General features: G+C 47.5%; 1 protein-coding gene and 1 pseudogene across 3 annotated transcripts in view; one reads left to right on the top strand and one right to left on the bottom strand.

Moving 5' to 3' along the window:
- Window positions 1-18,828, bottom strand: part of LOC146856685 (uncharacterized) — a 65,837-nt pseudogene extending 47,009 nt beyond the window's left edge.
- The window catches only part of LOC146856679 (receptor-interacting serine/threonine-protein kinase 3-like), a 1,419,725-nt gene that overhangs the window by 82,592 nt on the left and 1,313,024 nt on the right, over window positions 1-24,109 (top strand). The window lies entirely within an intron of this gene.

The raw sequence follows: 24,109 nt of genomic DNA, 5'->3' as shown, positions 1-24,109 counted from the left end.
AACAGCGCCCAAAGGTATGACGACAACCATATACGACCTGTGTAGCCAGACAGTGGTTGCCAGGAGCATGCGCAGTCTTTAGAATGCCTCGGGGAGAAGGTCACCGTATCTCACGGCTGCACCCTTCCCACGGCACTTAGGACCTGGCCCACTGACACGCCTAGAATGGGTCCTTTACATAACTTGTTCGTATGTAGTGCTTCATGATTCCACACTCTCGTTTCTAACCGCTGTAAACAACAGGCGTAAAAATGAGCGCGTTCAGCAGTTATAGCTCAGGAGGATAGACCGAGGGGCCTCTACATCTGGTTTTTATGGGTGTGGAGCACACAAGGGGCCGCAGATAAAACGGGCGAGCCACCTACAGCGGGCGATCATGAAGATTGTGTGCACGTGACATATATATATAATAGCTCCAACTGCACCTAAAACCAACGCACTCGTGGACGGGTGCTCCGTGACGCGGAGGTGCAACCGCGTATAATGTACGCGCTCATTCTCTTCTCCTCTACAGTTGAGAAAGCACTCCCAGGGGTCTTTGCCTTTTTCAAAGTTGCTTTTTAATTCATTTGCTTCCCAATCAACATGACGCGTTTCGGCTAACGCCTTAGTCAAATGTAGAGGAGAAGAGAATGAGCGCGTGTATATATAAAAAAATAAGGAGACTAGTAGACTATAAATTAAAAATTATTATAGTCTGCATAAGGGGCAAGGTCTTCGGAGTGTCTCAGTCTGCTCCTTTTGTCATCTTCACATCACTCTCTTCTGCAGTCTCTTTGTTAGACATGTAGACTCCTTTTCTCCTGGTCTCTTTCTGAAATACTCCATCTGCATATCTCACACTGTTTCTCTTTCCTCTCCAGCACCTTTTTTCTCTTGCACATATTTCCTTGCATCTCCTGCACTGACTTCACAAATCCCGCAGCACAACATACCCACTCACCTGTACGCACTGTATTTTATTTAACATTCACCCTGTCAGTATTTTGACAGCTGTGTTCATCCTTCACATGCTTTTGCAAGCAATCTAAATTATAATTGCCATGCCAGCCATTGCTCTGTGAGCTCCGCTGAGAGGCCAAGGATTGGATGAGCATGCATTCAAAGCCCCTTTATGACACAGTGACAGGCACTGTGACAAATTCACCCAACATTCTGCCTGAACTCCACATCTGCTAATCGTGGCCCACCCGCAACCTCAACTCGCACAGCTCAATAGAAGGAACTCGTTTCACACTAGGCACTATAAAGGAATAATACGTTGCATGAAAAACTACGGAAATACATCATCCAGAGAAAAACAAATACTCTTAGGGAATGCAAGAGTAAGTAAAATATGAAACTTGAACAAGAACAACATTACATTTTCCGTGGTTGAAGGCAGTTTCTGTTTTGGCTTCTTCGGTCGTGTTTTATTTTTATCGCTCGTTAGTGCTGGGGAATACCAGAACCACGTTATTAGAACTGGAAAACCCCAGGGTCTCAGCTCTATATACAAATCAGTACTGCTGCCTGCCATTTAGACCCCCAGTATGCCATATGTCCAGGCTTTTACTGACACATGGGCATTTGTATGTCAAAGCCAGTAGGCAAATTGGAGAAAACCAGCAAAAGACAGTATTTTCCCCATTCGAAATTAAAACTTTAAACTGCAAATACAAATAAATCACTTCAAAAGTGTTTGAGAGTTACGTCCGGTATTCACAAATAATTATCAAAGCAAATAGAGGCAGTATTCCAATGTTTAAAAATACAAAGGAGGGAGCATATTTGCCAGGTAGTTGACCATTGGGGTGACCTCATCTTTACTGTCCAGATCTCCAACAGCATCTTTATCTTGTCCAGCATTAGTTTTTCATTGTGTTCCAGTGTGTTTTTAAAGTCATTCCCAAAATATATACCCAGGTATTCTGTAAAACTAGTTTGCCAGGCAAGGCCCGAATCCCCCAGTATGTCTTTTGTGGTGTGAATGTTGAGTGGTTTGCATTCTGACTTGTCTTTGTTGAGTTTATAGCCGGAGAGGGCCGAATACTTATCTATGGATTCCATGAGGGCCGTGATAGAGGATTTAGGGCTTTCTGTGACAACGAGAATGTCATCCACGTATGCGGCTAGTTTGATTGTGACCTCATTGATTGTGACCCCTTTCATCTCTTCATTTGCCTCGATGTCCTTAATCAGAGGCTCTAGAGCTAATAGGAACAGCGAGGGGGACAGGGGGCAACCTTGCCTTGTCCCTCGCTGCAGGGTGAAGGGCTCTGAGACCGTCCCATTGACTACGATACAGTGCTGGTAATTGTAATAAGGGAAGGGGGGATCTGGCCCATCTCATATATTACTGTCCCAAAGTCAAATAATACTGGGACGTGTGCAAGTGGGGCCATGTAGATGTTGAAATGCGTCAGGCTGAGGGAGGAGCCCTGGGGTATGCCGCAGATTATCTCGGAGGCTTTGGATCGGAATGGGGAGAGGCGGATGCTCTGGGTTCTGCCAGAGAGGAAGGATGTGGTCCATTCCAGAGCCTTGTCTCGGATCCCTGCAGCGTGGAGTCATGCGCGTAGTGTGCGGTGGCAGACGGTGTCGAAGGTGGCGGAGAGATCTAGGAGGTTGAGTGCTGTGGTCTAGGAGGATGAGTGCTGCGGTCTCACTGTTGTCCAGCAGGGTCCTGATGTCGTCGGTGGCGGCGATGAGGGCAGTTTCGGTGCTGTGGTTGCTGCAGAACCCTGACTGAGAAGGGTCCAAGATTCTGTTTTCTTCGAGGTATTGGGTTAGCTGTTTGTTGATGATCTTCTCGATGACCTCGGCCGGGAACAGGAGCAGAGAGATGGGCTGGAAGTTCTTGAGGTCTCTTGGGTCTGCCTTGTTTTTTTTTTAGAAGAGCGTTGATCTCGGCGTGTTTCCAGCTTTCTGAGAAGGTTGCGGTCTCGAGGGAGAAGTTGTTGACGTTGCGTAGGTGGGGTGCGATGGAGCTGCTTGCTTTGTTGAAGACGTGGTGCGGGAATGGGTCTGACGGAGAGCCAGAGTGGATTGTGCTCATGGTCTTGATGGTGTCATCGATGCTCACGCTGGCCCAGTCTAGCAGGGGGTCGTAGTCGATGATGTGAGGAGAGTTTGTTGTGTTGCTGTAGATTGGGGCGGTCTGGGTGGTGAAGCTGTCGTGGATGTCTGCTATGTTTCGGTGGAAGAAAGTGGCGAGGGAGTCGCACAGGGCTTGTGATGGTGGGATGTCGTTGGTGTTGGAGCTGGGGTTGGAGAGTTCCTTCACGATGTTGAACAGCTCCTTGCTGTTGTGTGCGTTGTTGTCGAGGCGGTCTTTGAAGGAGGTCCTCTTGGCAGCCTTGATGAGGTGGTGGTGGTTGCGGATGGCGTCCTTGTGTGCTGCGAGGCTGTCCGGGGTCTGTTCGCTGTGCTGTTTCTTCTCTAGCTTCCGGCAGGCTTGTTTGGAGGCTAGGAGTTCTGGGGTGAACTAGCTGGCCCTCTTGCTGGTGTCTCTGTGGGGGGGTTTCTTCAGCAGGGCGAGGGTGTTGGCACAGTCCTCGATCCAGCGTCTGAGGCTGAGGGCAGCGTCGTCGGTGTTGGAGGGTTCGGTGGGTGGGCTGAGATTGAGGTTTGCATGAAGTTGATCTTTGGTGATTTTGCTCCAGCAGCGGCGGGGGATCTGTTGTGTGCGGTGGTGTGTGTTGGGTTTCTGGAAGGTGAAGTGGATGCAGCAGTGGTCGGTCCAGGGGAGTTCGGTGGTGTGGTTGAAGGAGACGTGCAGGCTTGTGGAGAAGATGGGGGTCGAGCGTGTGACCGGCGGAGCGGGTGGGTGTGGTGACAAGTTGCCTCAATCTGAGGTTGGCAAGGTTATCGATCAGGGTTGTGGTGTTGCTGCTGTTGTTCTCAATGTGAAAGTTCAGGTCTCCGGGAGGATGTAGTCGGTGGAGGTCAGGGCATGCATGCTGATGAAGTCGCTGATGGAGTCGCTGAACTGGGGGCGTGGTCCGGGCGGTCGGTAGACGAGGGTGCCTCTGAGGGTGGAGTTGGGGTCTGTGTGGATCTGGAAATGCATGTGTTCAATGGTGCTGAGTGTCGTCAGTGCTAGTCGAGACCCTGATGCTGTTCTTGTGGACGATGGCGATTCCACCCTGACTCCAGTGGTGTGGTCTCTGCGGGTGATCTTGTAGCCGTCTGGGATGGCTATGGTGATGTCAGGTGCTGAGGAGTCATTCATCCACGTCCGTCAGGAAGGTGATGTCCGGGGATGTTGTGTGGAGCAGGTCCCAGAGCTCGACGGCGTGTTTGCGTGTGGAGCGAGTATTCAGTAGGATGCATCGGAGGTGGTTGGGGTCTTGTTTGGCCGGTGGTTTGTTGGTTCTGAGGCTGGTGTAGCTGCAGTTCCGGCAGGTGAAGGGGCCGTGTGTGCGTTTCGGGGTGGCCTTGAGGAAGGTGTGGGTCTGTCCGGAGTTGAGAGCATGCTGAGTGCTGGCATTGTAGTGGCGGCGTTCCGTGTGGCGGGTGCGGCGACCAGGGGTTCTGGTGCTGGGCGAGGTTTAAGGTGCGGAGGGGCGCAGACGGGCTTGCCTTAGGCGCACCAAAGGCATGCCAGTGGCACGGCTGCGCAGCGGCCAGCATAAATGGGGAGGTGGGAGGTAGGAGCAGCTGGGAGGTGGGGTAGCGAATGGGCAGTCAGGGGGGCGGGGCGCAGGGGAGGCAGCAGCAGGAGCGGAGCGGGACGATGAAGGGTACAGAAGGCAAAGAGGCACAGGTGAGGGGGGCAACGAAGCTACAGAAGGCAAGGCAGGCAGATATGGAGGTGCGGAGGTGCGGGGCAGCGTGGGGAACAGAGGCGTGAACGGGCACAGAGACGCGGGGCAGCGGGGGGAACAGAGGCAAAAACGGGCACAGACGCGGGGCAGCGAGGGGAACAGAGGCGAAAACGGGCACAAGACGCGGGGCAGCGAAGGGAACAGAGGCAAAAGACAGGCACAGAGCAAGTACAGGTGGCGGGGAGGACGGAGAAAAAACTGTTACGGGCACAACAAGATCAGGCAACTTACTCAGCAGCAGCAGCGGCAGACACACAGGCGGCGCTGTGCGGCGTGGGAGCGACCTACCAGGAATGGTCAAGGGTCGCTCTCCTCACCACGCAGCGGCCAGCATATATGGGGAGGTGGTAGGGAGGAGCATCTGGGAGGTGGGGCAGCGAATGGGCAGTCAGAGGGGCGGGGCCACAGGGAAGGCAGCGGCGGGAGCGGAGCAGGACGACGAAGGCTACAGAAGGCAAAGAGGCACAGGTGAGGGGGCAACAAAGCTACAGAAGGCAAGGCAGGCAGATATGGAGGTGCGGGGCAGCGAGGGGAACAGAGGCAAAAACGGGCACAGACGTGGGGCAGCGGGGGGAACAGAGGCGAAAACGGGCACAGAGACGCGGGGCAGGCAAAAACTGGCACAGAGACGCGGGGCAGCGAGGGGAACAGAGGCAAAAGACAGGCACAGAGCAAGTACAGGCAGCGGGGGAGGACAGAGAAAAAAACAGTTACGGGCACAACAAGATCAGGCAACTTACTCAGCAGCGGCAGACACACAGGCGGCGCTGTGCGGCAGAGGAGCGACCTACTAGGAAGGGTCAAGGGTGCGTGAGCGACCAGCCAGATCAGTGCTCTTATTGTGTCTTGGATCACAGTGCTTAATAACTGGTGAGGTGATGGGAAGTTGTGTGTGGAGGGTAAAGTGCACACACTTTACATTGACGCAAAACTTCAAGGCACTTTTAAAGAAAGGGGAGAGAGAGAGAATTATCTATATCTAGTTAAGAGTAGGGGATTATCTAGTTTAGAGTGAAAAGGCAGGATGGTGTAGGGCCTGGGTACCCAGGGGCCAAAAAGTTTGGTCTGTGAAGTGTCGGAAGGCTGCATTGAGGCCATCAGGGTGGTGGTGGGGGAGAGGGGTTGGCAATAAGGTGGGTGTAGGGGATGTGAAGTATGTATAACTAGTGTCTGAATGCGCAATGTGAAACCAAAAACGTGGGATTAACCCTGGCTTCTCGACTTAACTAAATTGTGTGATCCTAGGCAATTTTCTTTATTTCCCTTTCTCTCCTTTTTTCATTATCACATATGAGGAACTCAAAATACACCACTTCAGGATGTATGCTGTACAAAACCTTCTCCTGTGTTTGATTGAATAAAACCTAATGCTGTTAATGTATATTATAAATGCAGGCTACCCAAAGAGTGCACATAAGAACAGACTTGTGCTTAGTTCACTATTGGCATTGTTGTTGGAGGAAGGGGGATGGGCAGAGGGAGAGAACAAAATAGTACACAACTCTGTTGTACTCCAAAGCAGGCTATCTTTGCCTCCGATGTAAAGGAGGAAGGGAAGAAAGACAGTTTGAAAGAGACACGTAAGAAAGGATTCAGAGTGATCAAGAGACTGTTGATTAAAATCTCTGTTCTGAAGTCAGAAAAGTCGGATGGCACAGTCAATTGTGTTGAACGCAGCTCTTAGATCGAATAAAACCAGGGCATACTTCTCAGTCCAAGCTCCGCCTGAGACTGTAGAAAACCAATGTTAACGCAAACTCAGTGCTGTGACCTGCTCTAAATCCAGCTTGTGGAGAATGGAGAAAATTGATGGCTTTGAAGAATTGGAATTGGTTGAAGATCAATATTTTAAGGGCTTTGGCAAGACATGGTAAACAACCATTTGCAATGCAATAGGTCTAGCATTTACACGACTTTAAGCTATTGGCATTGTAAATGACAATGCCTTTTATTTATGTTTTAAAAATAAAAGCAAAAATAAAAGGCATTGTCATTTGCAATGTCAATAGCTCTAACTTGCGTAAATATGAGACCTATTGCATTGCAAATGCTTGTTTCCCAAGAGGGGTAGGTCTGGGATTTCTATTGTTTTCACAGAAAATCTGGTAGCACCCGTGTCAATAAGAAATTACACTGGGTGGCCATTTACTTCTCCTTCCACAAATGGTCCACTCAGGTCTAACTCTAAGACTGTGCCAAGCATGCAATCTTCTGCTACCCTCAATCACCATCATTGGAAATATTTGGAGCTGAAACCATCATTCTCAAACCTCGAAAATTGGTGAAAATGATGCAGATTCTGGCTCTACAATAAAAAGATTTTCTTAGGGTAACCTGTTCAAATTAAATCTATTGTTTCCCATATTCTGTGGGGCATTTGGGGCTTGTGGGTCTTGCATCATTGCGACTTGTTTTTGCATTTGCACTTGCATTTACTGAACTGGCACATTTTGCGTTTGCATTTGATTTCCTTCCATCATTTGTACATTTCCATTTACTATGTCAGGATTGAGTCTACACTCCCTCTTCCAGTGCCCAGTCTTGTTACAGTAGTGACAAGGAGTCATTTTCTTCAGAGTGACAACTTCCATACCAGAATTTGGATCAACTGGAACACCTCTACATCTAACAAAGTTTCCTTAAGTACCTTGTACTCCTGATTGTAAACCAACACATTGCATACCACCTTTTTTTTTTTTTTTTTTTAAACCGTTTATTACAGAATCCAAAAAATATACAAATATGGGCCTACAACCTTCAGGCCGGCCGCTAGCAAACAGAAGGAGCATGTAATACAGACAATAGAACGCACGCTGCGGCAAAAGGGAATTCACAGGAGTTGAAAAAAGGCGTTGGCAGCCACACCTTCCGGACCCCACATGACGGTTTCATTTTTATATAAATAACAACAGAAAAAGCAAGTCCACAAGGCAACCCACAGTCGGAAACAACAGCATGTGCTCCCCTAGGGGGGGGACCCCACTGATTCATAGGAATATCGAGGGGGGGAATAGGTCAGGACGGGGACTAAGTAAACTCATTGCCCAGAACCGGGAAGACAAACAGGCTAAGGAGACGGGGCCGGTGACGGATCAGGCAGTAGCGGCGGGGTACAGATTCCCCCACGGTAAGTGTTCCAGGGGCCCCATACTTTCACCCACGTCCCAGGCTTACCTCTCGCAACATACACCACCTTTTCCCGAAACATACACCAATCCATGTTGTCCTTCCACGCCGAGACAGTCGGCGACCTCTGGGAACCCCACAGTTGCGCAATGTCACGTTTGGCCACCATATATCCCAGAGTCGCCCACCACGTCTGCGGCACTGAGTAGTCAGTTGGCTCCCATACATTCAAAAGACATCTCCTTGCTTCAGGCAACAACGGCACATGCGTAACTACCTGCAAAACCTCATGCACACCACGCCAGAATCGCACCACCTCCGGGCATTCCCACAGAATATGGAGAAAGGTCCCCAAAGAACCACACCCACGCTTACACAACCCGTCCACAGCATAGCCCATACGCATCAGACTCGGCCCCGTAACATAGACCCTATGGAGTATCTTGAGCTGGACGAAGCGAAGGCGAGCCGGTATGGCCACCTCTTTCGGGGAGGCCACCGCAGACACCCAGTCCTCGTCATCCAGCTCCAATCCATCAGCCCCCCATGCCTCACGAAGGCCGGTCAGCAGTCCCGAACGGTCATTGATGAGCTTTTTGTAAATTAATGAAATCGCGCCGTCCGGGACATGCCCATCTAGCACTCTATCCTCCAGAGGGGAGCACTCCGGGATGGAGGCAACGTCCGGAAATACGGAGCACAACGCATGACGGATCTGCATATAACGAAAGTACTCCCTGTCCTGCAGCTGGAATTCTGTCTGCAGCACATCGAACGTTTTGAATCCCCCCCTCGTCCAGAGATCGCCCACCCTGCTGATGCCTATCATGTCCCACTTCTCAAAGCCCTTCGAGGTCCACAGGGAGCCCAGCCGCTCAGATGCGTATAGTGGCGTCGCCCGGGTCAAGCGATCCTTCCACCCCATCGCCACGTTAGCCGTGTGCCACACCCGTACCATGACCCCCGTGGGGCCCGTCAGCCGCGCGTCATGCGAGCTAGAATAAAGCGCCCGATTATAGTCACCGCCCGGCAGTAACATTTTATCCATCTCAAAGGCCGGGTTTAGGGCGGGCCCGTAAAGGCCGTGATTGATCGCAGCCAGCTGGGAAGCCCAGTAATATCGCTTGATATCTGGGAGGGCAACCCCCCCGTCGTACCACGGGAGCGTCAGCTTCGCCAGGGCGATACGCGGCCGACCCTCCCAGAACAGTCGGCGCTGCAAACTCTCCACCTCGCGAAAGTAGCGCGCCGGGACAACGTCCATTGTATTCTGCAAAGCATACAGGAAACGTGGCAGCGACATCATCTTAAACAATGCCGCCCGGCCGAGCGGCGAGAGCGGCAAGCGCTTCCAACGCGCGACGTCCTCCTTCAAGCGCTGGAGGGGGGGAAGCAAGTTCTGGCTATATCGGGCCTCCGCGTCCAGGGTAATGAAGACACCCAGGTACCTAAATCCCCGCGGGGCGATCTGAATAGGACAACCCCGCTGAAGGATAGGATCCTCCCCAGAGAGGACATACACACACGATTTAGCCCAGTTGATGACCAGGCCGGAGTTGAGGCCAAATGAGTGCAATACATCAACCAGTACTATCAGTGATTTACGTGGGGAAGCCAGGTACAGAAGAATATCATCAGCGTAAAGAGATACGCGGTCCTCATACTCGGGGGTCCATCGGAGACCACGAATAGAAGGTTCCCACCGCAGCCACTCCGCCAGGAGCTCCAGGGCAAGCGCGAAGAGGAGCGGTGATAATGGGCAGCCCTGCCGCGTGCCCCTGCCCAGCTCAAACGGAGCCGACACTCTACCGTTCACAACCACCTGCGCTAGCGGTCCCGAGTACAACAATTTCACCCAACCGATGAATCCCGGGCCAAACCCAAACTTCGCCAGTGTCGCCCAAATATATGGCCACTCAAGTGTGTCAAACGCCATAGTGGCGTCTAGGGATGCCAAAATGGCCGGTTCCCGTATAAACGGGACACGCGCGAGCACCCCATGCAAGCGCCGCAGGTTAAGCGCAGTGTTGCGATGGGGGATAAAGCCGGACTGATCCTGGTGAATCAAATCGCACACCACGCCAACCAGCCGATTGGCCAACACCTTGGCGAGAATTTTGGGCTCCGCATTCAGCAGCGAAATAGGCCGGTAGGACGTGACCCGGTCCCGAGGCCTCCCCTCCTTGTGAATGACCACGATAGTAGCCAGACGCTGGTCTAGCGGGAGGGAACCCGCCGAACGGGCCGCGTGGAACATCGCACAGAGATGCGGCGCCAGCGTATCCGGTCGCAGCTTGTACAATTCGATGGGAAGACCATTAGGGCCCATGGCCTTGCCGGAAGCGACCGAGCGTATGGCGAGAGCAATTTCTTCAGAGATTGGGGCGGCGTCCAACGACACTCTGTCCTCCTCCGAATGGGAAGGCAGCGCTATATCCCTAAGCAGGGCATGGGAATCCTCTTCCGAGCGGGAGGACACCGGGGAATAGACCCCACGGAGATATTCTGCAAAGCAATCGACTATTTCTTCCGGTTCCGTGACACACACACCATCCAGTTTCTCAATCGACGGGACAACTCGACTCGCCCTCTCCTTTTTATCCAGCCACGCAATCAATTTCCCAGCCTTATCACCCACATCATACAGTCTCCCCTGTTGCTCTCTACTGAGGCCCCTGGCCGCCTCCGTGACGAGGGCCTTATAGGCCGCCTGCTTGAGTCAGAGGACATGTAATTTGTCATCCGTCACCCCACATTCGAGGTCGCCCTCCAACTCAGTTATTTCAGTTTCAACACGGATCACCTCCTCCCGCTCGCGCCTCCGGGAATGGGAAATAAGGGACAGGGCATCCCCCCGAATCACCGTCTTAAATGCCTCCCATAGCGAGAGCGCAGATGACACCGACCCCACATTATCATCAAAATATCGCTTAAGGGACTTAACCAACTCTGCGCGAATGGTGGGGTCACGCAGGTACCAGGGATTAATCGGGGCCACCCTACCCTCTCTCCTCGGGAGAATATCGAAGTGCAATAAGAGCGGAGAGTGGTCTGAAATACCCTGCGCCAAATGGCGCACCTCCCCGATCCTCCCCGCATGTGCCGCCGGCACCAGGACATAGTCTAGTCTTGATAGACTGCCATGGGCCCCGGAATGAAAAGTGTACTGTTTCTGCGTAGGATGTTTCAAACGCCAACAATCCACCAGCCCCAAGGCATCCAATAGGCCAGACAACCACGCTTGGGCACGGGGGAGATCCCTAGGGGGGTGACGGTCCTCAATTCCGGAAACCACAGCGTTAAAATCCCCCCCAACCACCAGGATCCCCTCCGGAAGGCCCAGGAGGAGGCGCCCCAGATCCGCATAGGTGGTCGTCTGCAACCCTGGCGGGACATAGACAGAAACAAAAATAATCACTCTGCCCTCCATTCTACCCACCAGAACCGTGTCACGTCCCCTGTCATCATGGAGTACCTCATCAACTTCCAACTGGAGCGAGGTCTTGGCCATGATGCCCACACCCCTTGAACCCGACGTGAAGCCCGAATGGGCCAGAAGGCAGTAGCCCCGCCGGTTCATAGCACGAAAGGAGTTGCCAATGAGGTGCGTCTCCTGCAGAAAAACTATGTCAGGTGAAATTCGTTTCAGGAACTGCAGGACCACACCTCGTTTTATCCTGTCCCCCAGTCCATTAACGTTCCAGGACAAAAGACTCAGTCCCCTACCCCCCATCATAAACGAAAGCAATCACTCGTCCCCCCGAGAGCACTTTGGGAATAGCACAACAATACTTTTGCCTTGTGGTACAAATGAACAACACCCCACCCCAACCCAACCGCCCCAACAAAACTCCCCCCTCCCTGCACCCCTGCATGAGCCCGAACAGCCCCCCAACTTGCAGTGTGCCTGTCGCCCCTATATAGTTGAAACTAGATAAACCCCCTAGAGGAGGAAAGAGTACCCCTTCGAGACCCCGCACCACCTACAAAGGAGGGAGAACGAGTACAAAAAATGAGAGACCCTAAGCTTGGCCGAAAGCGGCAGCATCTTCGTCCAGAGTGAGTCCCAGTATCAGCACCTCAGTCCCGGTCCAGTGGGCCTTCTCCTCCCGCAGCCCCCCCCGCCATCCCGATCCCGACCCCCAGACAAAGTGTCCAGCCAGTCCTCGGCCGCTTCAGGACGGTCAAAAAAGTGAGTGCGACCATCCACCTCCACCCGCAGCCTGGCCGGGAAGAGCATGGCGTATTTTAAGTTCATGTCCCGAAGCCGCCGCTTGACGCCCAAGAAGCTCAGTCTCTGCTTCTGGACCGCTTGGGTGAAGTCAGGATAAAAGTTCACCTCCATGTTCTCCAACTTAATCGGCCCTTGCAGTCTGGAGGCTTGCAGAATTGCATCCCTGTCCCGAAAATTAAAGATACGGGCAATAAGAGGCCGCGGAGGGGCTCCGACCTTCGGCCTTCCCCCGGGAACTCTATGAGCCCTCTCCACCGCAAAAAATTTACTCAGTCCCCGAGGCTGGAGATGGGTAGTGATCAGGTCCTCCACAAAAAGATCCGCCGCCGACTCCTCCCGTCCCTCAGGTACTCCGATGATGCGGATATTATTCCTCCGGGCCCGGCTTTCGGAATCCTCCAGGCGCCGATCCATGAGCGCACTCGCCTGACGAAGCCGGTGTACCTCCGTCTGAAGGGCCGCCACCTCAGTCGTGAGGTCCGGCGCGGTGTGGGCCAGAGAATCGACCCGGTCGTTGGTCTTCGAGAGATCAGCTCTCACCAGGTTGACATCAACGAGGACCGCGTCGATTTTATACGCTAATGTTTCAAACCGCTGGCCCACCGAGGCCTTCATCTCAGCAACGGCGCCCATGACGTCTTGCAGAGTCAGATCTGTGGGCAAGTCCGGGGCATCCGGGGGGCACTCAGAGGACTTGTGCGGTCCACCGGGAGATCCCTTCGGGAGGGTGTAGCGGTCCATGATGTTGGCCTGATGTGCGGCGCCACGCCGGGTCGACTTGGCCTTCAACCAATCTCCATCTTGTTTAGTGGCCATCGTCGCGGGTCTCACACCCTCACCAGCCACGCAGTAAAAAGCGAGCAATCAAGGCCACGAGCTCCGGGGGGCCACCCCAGGACGGCGGAGCGGGCCACAGCAGGCAGGCAGGCAGGGTCTCCCAGCGAGGCCACCCCAACACCAAGAGCGCCGCGATCCCACTTGCGAAAACAGCAAGGGGGCGCAAAAGTGAAAGTGAAAGTGCGGGGTACGCAACTCGCCAGGCCCAGCCCGCCGTTGTTGTTCACTTTGTCACCGGGTCGCCCCCAAACGCGAATCCGGGGTCAGGAGAGAGGTAGGCCGCAAACTTCAATCGGTGCTCACTCCGGCACCCGAGGTCCGATTCGAAAACGGGAAACGGGTACCACCTCGGCTTGGGCTCACCGACACAGTTCCCTCAACCGATGCAGGATGAAGTCAGGATAAACGTAGGAGGTTGCGGAGGTCCTCGGGAGCCTCGCACCTACGCGGCCATCTTGGTTGCGCGCTAGGCTCCTCCCCCATTGCATACCACCTTGATTCACTTCTGTTGATTGATTCTGAAAACCCCTCTGACCAAACTTCATCTGGGCTAACATGAATTTCTCTTTACGTTTTCTCTGCTTCAGTTCTTCTCCATCACTACAGTATTCTGCATTCCTGAGGATTTCATCCAATGGCTTTGTCTGCCCGCAGATCACACTGTGTTGTATATGCATACTGATCTCTGGTCTTAACCCGATAACAAACTGAGACACACAGAACCCTATATCACTAGGTTCGGGATGCTCTCTTCCACTGTGTTGTTAAAATAAAAACCTTTACCAATCGCTCATAGTAATCATCATGCACTGATTCCTTTGGTTCTTGTGAAGTTCTTTTAATTTTCACCCAATCAATGTCTTTCGGAGGCACTTTGCCGTTCAGGAAAGTAATCACTGCTTTGCATTTTTCCATCTTTAGCAGATGGTGCATTAGTGTCAGCATCTCTCTTTGGCTCCTCTTGCAGCAGCAACCTTACATTAGACACACAAATCATTTGGCACTATAGTTTCAAAGGATTTTATTCATATCAATCCACAACACTTTTGAAATTTTGACACATGCTAACCTGTGTGTACCACCGTATGAGCTTATCTCTCAACTTGGGAAAATCATTTGTAAATGCTGCAAGATCACCTCTGCTCCATGATACATGAACATACACTCCACCCGTTAGCTCTCTGAACGCTTAAGCTGAAGCTCCTTCTTCATCTTGAGAACCCGTTTGATGACTTTTTATTTTCCCCATCTTCCTCTGACTGTTTCCTTTTCTTTTTATGTTTCTTTAATCATTTACGCTCAATTTTTGTTAAGTCATTCCATTTACGGATATATTTCACTAATTCAGTTATGTGTAATCTTATTCCTAAAGAACGCATTGTCTTAATTGCTCCATCATCTAATTGCACTCTGTAGAGGAAAACCTTTTGAAAGATCACACCATATTTTCGAGTCAAATCAGTTAATTTATCATGTGTAATTGGTGCATCTCTTGTGATTTCTTTACTCGGGTAAATCAGATATTTCCATTGATACAGGTTTAAATGTTCACGTTCTAAGCATCTCCTAATAATCTCCTCTATTTTCACGTTTAGTGTGGAAACATCAAGTGGTCTCTCTCCGTTTAAGATTCTGGGGTAACTTGTTGTTCTGTACTTTGTCTTTCTAAGGCCGACAGCGTCCTCAAACCATGGTGAAAAAATCCTTCCTTCAAATAAATTAGTCTCTCCCTGGACTATTGGCATTGCGAGACACTCCTCCCCCTTCTATTAATGATTGAATAATTTGTAGTGGTTTCCAGGCTACAATATGTGGATTCTGTGATGTAGGGATGAACCCTGTTGCATTCAATCCCCCGACAGCTCCCGGAGCTCCTGTAATTGGGGTATTCTATTTTGGAACAATCTCAACTGTCTGTACTGTTGCAATTTGTGATAATTGTACTGGAAGAGTCATAACTGAAGCAGTAACAACCTTGTGTTACCATAGGTGACGTTGTACCAACAGGTGCTGGAGCAACTTGGAATGTTTGAAATGGTCTTTTAATCTGGATTACGCTCTGTTAACAGGCTCAGTAGCCACTGTAGTATTTGTGGTGGCATTATCAGCACTAGTGATGGGGTGCACGTAAGGTGGGGGGATGCATAGCTAACATTGCATCCATTATCTCATCCCCTGAATCACTATCAGTATCCTTCTATGTCTCATCTTTCTCAGCTTCTTTTCCCTGTGTTTTATTCTTTTTCAATTTATCCGGTGTCTCTGTAGTAAAAGGTGGGTATAATCTAGTTCCCTCGACTATAGCTTTCGTGATGTCTTTTTCCATATGTTTAGTGATTGGTACTGTGTGGGTTAGGTGATGGCTTCATTTCATCCAGCTTTTCCTTCAACCTGTCAATTTTCAATTCAAATGTACCAAAAGGAACTCTATTTTTTTGGCAATCTTATAACCACTGACAAAGCCACAACCATGTATCTAATCCCAATGTTGTCCTCATGTAATGTGCAGGTATACTCTCAGGAGAATGTATTCACAAAGGAGCAACAGAGGGAAAAGAGAGCCTGGTCGCCCTCCACTCATCAAACATCAACACAACAAAACCAGGTTTCTAAGGTGCTTTTTATTAGCCTTCCAACTTTCATCAACGTGTGTGAATTACTGCCATTTGCTCAGTTGTACTACTCCATTTTACAAACAAACAAAAAATTATAAGAATCAAGTGCAGTGAAGTGAAATAGGTCACATCCCTCGATGTAACCAAGTGTGATATTAAAATTGAGAAAACAATCCTTTATTATTTACTGAGTGGTTTTATCAAATTAAAATGAATAGGTTGCCATTCATGCATACCTTTTCAAATGCCAACATGTTTCTTTGCCACAATAATTTAGGCAAATTCATCAGGGCCAAAAACACTTCGTCAAAGCACCCGTATTGGACATAGCGTTATGGAAGACTGCCAAATGCAAAAAAAGAGAAACACACAACAAAATACTACGTCATTAACCCCTCAACCAGCCCGGAAATATGAAAAACATTGTTTTCAACCTGTGTGCCTGGCAATATTTACCCTCAGATAGCCAACGTTTTGTATACCAGCTTCACTTTTGAGGTCACCTACAGAACTCCATTTATGAGTCCTCCTTGCGAAATGACCATATAGGTATTATGTCAATGTAAAGTAAAATCAGAAAAGAAGTTTAAAAAGCCTTATTTAGCAGCATGAGGGACGAAGAACAAAAACAGGTACACGATCAATCAGCAATTGTATATGGGAAACAGTTCACCATTAACCATCGTAATAGCATGCTCACATATGCCAATCCCATTTCTAACAAAGCCCCTATGTTGAAGTTAAGGTATTGTTTCCCTCATCCATAAAATCAATTCCTTCAGTTTCGAAACCCGGACTATCACCCATTTAGATATCCAAAACACAAACCGCCCTCTATCTCCTTACTTCTCGGGCCTCATGGAGCACGTTGTCAGCTGCCGTGGCGTCGCATCGCCATCGCGCCAATTTTCATACTCGCCCCTAATATCACGTGCGCAACAACAGACATGTGCCGGGTGTCTTTTTTGGTACGCGTCGCAACGTGGGCGCCTTTTTGTGTTGGGAAAACGACAACACATTCATGTGATAGCGCTGGTGTTCGAGATAGACCTCTTCCAAATCAAGTTCATTTCCAGTAGAGTTTTTTCACATTATTTATTGTTCTTGAATAAAACGTACATTAACTTTCCTCTAGCTTGTACAAAGGGAACCAGCGCGCTAACTACTAAGAGGAAAGCCTACATAAACGTTCTCACCGGCATTTTTCCAAAATACTTTTCAAAGCACATGTCTAAAATATCCAGAGGCAATTGTCTAAGGAAAGTGGGGGGAAAGGGCGGGTGGGGGGAAGCCCTCACTACGCCGGTTCGATATCAAATGGATGATATAGTCAGGATAACTTATCCATAATTATGGGCAATCATTTCTCCTTCGCATATTATATCTTCTCGCGACCTCTCCTACAACATGAAATTTTATATATATATATATATATATATATATATATATATATATATATATATATATATACAAAATGTCTCTCTCACCAAAAGAGGTTAGCCGCAACTTTCACCACCGTTCATGCGGCATGTCATTCAGAACAAACTTAACATAGTGCAGTTATATATTCTCTGGAGATACTAGTCACCCTAGAGTTATCTCTTAAGGAAACCCTACATAGCACATTGCTTCAAGGTCTATAGAGGGTTTAATAATTCAATGTCTCTAACACTGATACCAAAAAGGTTTCTACAAAAAGGTGGGGGAGGGTCAGCCAACTCTTATAAGATTTTTAGCATGTTAGGAGCCCCTAACACTACAAGAGTGAGCTCCTGGTACAAGGGAGTTACAAAGTAACCCACCATCTCAACAGGTTTCTGCCCCTGAAGAAAATCATCAGACTACTGTAAAAGTCACCCAACTTTGTTCCACTCAATAAATTCATTGAGCCCGCATTGGTCACTTTTTTCTTGATATATCCAGCGGGCTTCTTTTGAGGCTAAAATCCTCTCGCTGTTCTGTGGATTCCCTCTTACCTTTTACAATGACAACCCATGTGAAACTGTGATTTTGTAAATGGCAATGTTGCACCAATTTTGTTGTGAGTTTTCTTGACTTTATAGTGCTAAGGTGTTCCTGTATTCTCACTTTGATTTTTCTGGATGTAAGCCCTATATACTGAAGATTATATTCACACGTCAGCCTATACACCACATTTGTAGTATTACAATTGCTGAAGTGCGTAAGGAACCACTCTCTACCAGAATTAAGGAACACACTTGAGGTTTTCTTAGTCAGTGGACACATCATACAGGACCCACAGAGATAATGACCATTTGGAATCATGGTTTCAATGTTTTTTAGTGTCAGTGGTAGACGGGTGTGGACTAATTTGTCCTTCAGATTGCACACCCTCTTGAAAGTAAATCTTGGTGGTGGTATCTTGAAATCTTTGCTAAACAAAATAGACCAGCGTTTACGTATGGATTTTCTAATTCCTGTAGCCAACGGATCAAATGTCATTACCACCGAAACACATTCATCTTTCGCTTTTTCAGTTTTTTCTAACAATACACTCTGAGGAGTGTTCAAAGCCCTCTACTTTGCTTGTTTTATTATTTTTCCAAATATGTATTGACAGAGGAGCAATTCCGGCGGTAGCGTAAAAACTGCCCAACCGGCAAATTGTCCCTCAAGGCTCTCGGATGGTAAGAATTATATGACAGTTTCTGTCTGTGGCTTTTTGATGGACACATGTGGTCAACACATCTTCATTCACTTTTGTATATAAGTCCAGATACACCGCAAAACTGTTACTGTATGACCAAGTGAATCTTAGACAAGGATCTTGTTGATTCAGCCAATTTAAGAATCTCAGAAGGACCTCTTCCGCTCCTGACCAGATGCAGAACGCGTCGTCTATATAACGCTTCCAGAGGCGTATATTCGTCTGGAAGGGGTTGGTGGACTGATAGACAACGTGCTCCTCAAAGTGGCCAACATATATACATGCCAGACTGGGCGCCATAGTTGTGCCCATTGATGTACCTGTAGTCTGGAGATACAGGTTCTCCTTGTAACAGAAAAAGTTTCTCGTCAAGGCCAGTTCCACGCACTGCAGTACAAATGACTGAGGTGCATCATAGAACCATTCTTGGTCCCCGAGGGCGCGCGCTGCTGCCACCAACGTTGCATCCTGGGGGATGCAGGTGTATAGTGATTCTATGTCGATGGTAACCAAGAGCTCTCGGTTACCATCAAAATGCATTCCATCCCGAATATTCAAAATCTTGGTGGTATCTTTAACAAAAGCCAGTTGTTTAATGACGGACTCACGTAAAAAGAAATCGGCAAATTGGGACAGGGGTTCTAAATTGATTGGATCCCCGATACAGTCGGTCTTCCGGGGGGAGGACGTGTGGGTTTATGGATTTTAGGAAGGATATAAAAAGCTGGGATCCTAGGTTTTTCATTAATAAGGAATTCAGCTTCCTTCACTATGATCCATTTATTCTCCTTTGCTTTGACCACCATCTCACGGATTACCAGTTGAAGTTCTCCTGTGGGGTCACGACTAAGAGAAGAGTGGAGTGCAATTAAGAGCTTGCAGAACAACCACTCCCTGACCATAAAACCAGCTGACAAGGGTGGGGCAGTGGTTGTGATAAACACGATTGATTATGATGATGTCAATAGACTATTGGAGGCACGTACCAACTATCAGCCCCTTAGTCGTGACCCCACAGGAGAACTTCAACTGAAAATCCGAGAGATGGTGGGCAAAGCAAAGGAGAATACATGGATCACAGTGAAGGAAGCTGAATTTCTTATTAATAGTTCAATAGTTCAAAGCAAGCTTTATTCGGTGCAAAGTAGATCACCATAAAAGCATTTTTTAAAAGAGAAAAAAACAACCATCACAATTAAAAAGAAAAGGAGAATGTACAGACAAATTTAAAACAGCAAAAGATCATACTCAATGAATAGATCAAGTACAGTACAGGTTTGCATGATATATAGTGCAAATAAGCAAAATACCATATAACTTTTATATACCAAAAGTGCTAATGCATATCCCAGCTTTTTATATCCTTCCTAAAATCCATAAACCCACACGTCCTCCCCCCGGAAGACCGATTGTATCGGGGATCCAATCAATTTTAGAACCCCTGTCCCAATTTGCCGATTTCTTTTTACGTGAGTCCGTCATTAAACAACCGGCCTTTGTTAAAGATAGCACTGAGATTTTGAATATTCTGAATGGAATGCGTTTTGATGGTACCCGAGAGCTCTTGCTTCCCATGGACTTAGAATCACTATACACCTGCATCCCCCAGGATGCAACGTTGGTGGCATCAGCGCGCACCCTGGGGGATCATGAATGGTTCTATGATGCGCCTCAGTCATTTGTACTGCAGTGCGTGGAACTGGCCTTGACGAGGAACTTTTTCTGTTACAAGGAGAACCTGTATCTGCAGACTACAGGTACATCAATGGGCGCAACTATGGCGCCCAGTCTGGCATGTATATATGTTGGCCAGTTTGAGTAGCACGTCGTCTATCAGTCCACCAACCCCTTCCAGAGCAATATACGCCTCTGGAAGCGTTATGTAGATGACGCGCTCTGCATCTGGTCAGGAGCGGATGAGGTCCTTCTGAGATTCTTAAATTGGCTGAATCAACAAGATCCTTGTCTAAGATTCACCTGGCCATACAGCAACTGTTTTGCGGTGTATCTGGACTTAGATATAAAAGTGAATGAAGATGTGTTGACCACATGTGTCCATCAAAAAGCCACAGACAGAAACTCTCTTCTGTCATATAATTCTTACCATCCGAGAGCCTTGAGGGACAATTTGCCGGTTGGGCAGTTTTTACTCTACCGCCAGTATTGCTCCTCGGTCAATACATATTTGGAACAATCTGAAGAACTCAGTGAAAGATTGAAGCAGAGGAACTACCCCTTAAAACAATAAAACAAGCAAAGAAGAGGGCTTTGAACACTCCTCGGATTGTATTGTTAGAAAAAACTGAAAAAGCGAAAGATGAGTGTGTTCCGGTGGTAATGACATTTGATCCGTTGGCTACAAGAATAAGAAAATCTATACGTAAACACTGGTCTATTTTGTTTAACAAAGATTTCAAGATGCCATCACCAAGATTTGCTTTCAAGAGGGCGTGCAATCTGAAGGACAAATTAGTCCACACCCGTCTACCACTGACACTAAAAAACATTGAAACCACGATTCCAAATGGTCATTATCTCTGTGGGTCCTGTACGGTGTGTCCACTGACTAAGAAAACCTCAAGTGTGCACCTTAATTCTGGTAGAGAGTGGTTCCTTACGCACTTCAGCAATTGTAATACCACAAATGTGGTGTATAGGCTGACGTGTGAATGTAATCTTCAGTATATAGGGCTTACGTCCAGAAAAATCAAAGTGAGAATACAGGAGCACCTTAGCACTATAAAGTCAGGAAAACTCACAACAAAATTGGTGCAACGTTGCCATTTACAAAAGCACAGTTTCACATGGGTTGTCCTGGAAAAGGTAAGAGGGATCCCACAGAACATAGAGAGGATTTAGCCTCAAAAGAAGCCCGCTGGATATATCAAGAAAAAAGTGACCAATGCGGGCTCAATGAATTTGAGTGGAACAAAGTTGGGTGACTTTTACAGTAGTCTGAGGTTTTTCTTCAGGGGCAGAAACCTGTTGAGATGGTGGGTTACTTTGTAACTCCCTTGTACCAGGTCTCGGAGCTCACTCTTGTAGTGTTAGGGGCTCCTAACATGCTAAAAATCTTATAAGAGTTGGCTGCCCCCCACCACCTTTTTGTTGAAACCTTTTTGGTATCAGTGTTAGAGACATTGAATTATTAAACCCTCTATAGACCTTGAAGCAATGTGCTATGTAGGGTTTCCTTAAGAGATAACTCTAGGGTGACTAGTATCTCCAGAGAATATATAACTGCACTATGTTAAGTTTGTTCTGAATGACATGCCGCATGAACAGTGGTGAAAGTTGCGGCTAACCTCTTTTGGGGAGAGAGACGTTTTGTATATATATAAAATATCATGTTGTAGGAGGTGTCGCAAGGAGATATAATATGCGAAGGAGAAATGGTTGTCCATAATTATGGATAAGTTATCCTGACTATATCATCCATTTGATATCGAACCGGCGTAGTGAGGGGTTCCCCCCGCCCTTCCCCCCCCCTTTCCTTAGACAATTGCCTCTGGATATTTTAGACATGTGCTTTGAAAAGTATTTTGGAAAAATGCCGGCGAGAATGTTTATGTAGGCTTTCCTCTTAGTATTTAGCGCGCTGATTCCCTTTGTACAAGCAAGAGGAAAGTTAATGTACGTTTTATTCAAGAACAATAAATAATGTGAAAAAACTCTATTGGAAAGGAGCTTGATTTGAAAGAGGTCTATCTCGAACACCAGCGCTATCACATGAATGTGTTGTCGTTTTCCCAACACAAAATGGCGCCCACGTTGCGACGCGTACCAAAAAAGACACCCGGTACGTGACTGTTGTTGCGCACGTGATCTTAGGGACGAGTTTGAAAAATGGCGTGTTTGCGATGGGACGCCATGGCAGCTGACAACGTGCTCCATGAGGCCCCGAGAAGTAAGGAGATAGAGGGCGGTTTGCGTCTCGGATATCTAAATGGGTGATAGTCCGGGTTTCAAAACTGAAGGAATTGATTTTATGGATGAGGGAAACAAAACCTTAACTTCAACATAGGGGCTTTGTTAGAAATTAGATTGGCATATGCGAGCATGCTATTACGATGGTTTCCCATATACACTTGCTGATTGATCGTGTACCTCTTTTTGTTCTTCGTCCCTCATGTTGCTAAATAAGGCTTTTTAAACTTCTTTCCTGATTTTACTTTAGATTGACATGATAACTATATGGTCATTTCGCAAGGAAGACTCATAAATGGAGTTCTGTAGGTGACCTCAAAAGTGAAGCTGGTATACAAAAACGTTGGCTATCTAGGATAAATATTGCCAGGCACACAGGTTGAAAACAATGTTTTTTCATATTTCCGGGCTGGTTGAGGGGTTAATGACATAATATTTTGTTGTGTGTTTCTCTTTTTTTGCATTTGACAGTCTTCCATAGCGCTGTGTCCAATACGGGTGCTGACGAAGTGTTTTTGGCCCTGATGAATTTGCCTAAATTATTGCGGCAAAGAAACATGTTGGCATTTGAAAAGGTATGCATGAATGGCAACCTATTCATTTTAATTTGATAAAAACACTCAGTAAATAATAAAGGATTGCTTTGCGAGTGTTTTCTCAATTTCAATATCACACTTGGTTACATCGAGGGATGTGACCTATTTCACGTCACTGCACTTGATTCTTATAATTTTTTGTTTGGACACTTTTTTGTTTACTTTTTAACAAAATGACCGCCAATGATGATAACAGTGGGCATAACTGGTGAGTACCAACCAGCTATGCCATTGGTGGTGCGCACGTGAGGGGTCATTTTGTTTTTCCACATTTTTGTATTATTTTTCACAGTTTGTAATTGTGGGGTTTACATCAGGCTAGTTTGAAGAAACCCTGTTATTGGAGGACTGTCTTCTGTAAAAATTGTTTTTTAAAAAAAAAAAAGAATGGCGACTACACGGAGTGTGACTACTATAAAAATATATATAAAATGGAGTAGTGCAAATGGCAGTAATTCACACACGTTGATGAAAGTTGGAAGGCTAATAAAAAGCGCCTTAGAAACCTGGTTTTGTTGTGTTGATATACTCTCAGGAGAGGCCTGTTTCCTTTACCGTATCGGAATTGTAAGATCACCTCTCACAATTTTCTTAAATCCCTTAAAACATTACATGATTCGCACAAAATTCAACAATTAGAGATTTGATGATACAGTTCACCTTCAGTGTTTTGATTCCTTTCCATAAACGTCAAATCTCTTTCTCCAATCCTGTCATAGTTTTAATTCTTAAAGACCTGTTGGCCAATCTCAATTCGGTATACACAAAAAAACTAACAAATATCAGCGTGGGATTCTATGACGTATGATTTCACTCCTTGCAGCGGTACACCCTCCTTTACAATTTCTCTCTTACACAAAATTCTACAATCTTAAACGTAAATAAACAAATCTTTGTCTGCTCCACTAAAGAAACTAAAAGGCAATTCAACAATGGGAATATTAATGTTTTTTACTCCTTCTGACTTTTCACACAAAAAGAGTTATCACAATAACCAATAAGATCTCGACCAGGAGGAAAGCACTATAATCAATGAAGCTTCACCCTTTTTGTGCAATTAGGTTCTACCACCATCAATTAATATTAGTACCTTCACAACAAATCATTAGATTTCCTATTTCAATTTGTGTAGTCAACGGTACCTCATGAGCTACACAGCAAAATATTAGACAAGAAAAACTTGTGTCTTCTAAACTTATTTCTAGATCTTTTATCCCAAAACCTTAGCCTACGTCGAGCCCGATAACCTCTTCTACTTCTTAACAACATAAACATCAAACACACTTACTTCTAATTCA

This window comes from Triturus cristatus, chromosome 3_2 (genome assembly GCF_964204655.1).
Source record: "Triturus cristatus chromosome 3_2, aTriCri1.1, whole genome shotgun sequence".
NCBI classification, from domain to species: Eukaryota; Metazoa; Chordata; class Amphibia; order Caudata; family Salamandridae; genus Triturus; species Triturus cristatus.
The sequence above is the reverse complement of the archived record's forward strand: the minus strand, read 5'-3'. Positions and strand labels throughout refer to the sequence as shown.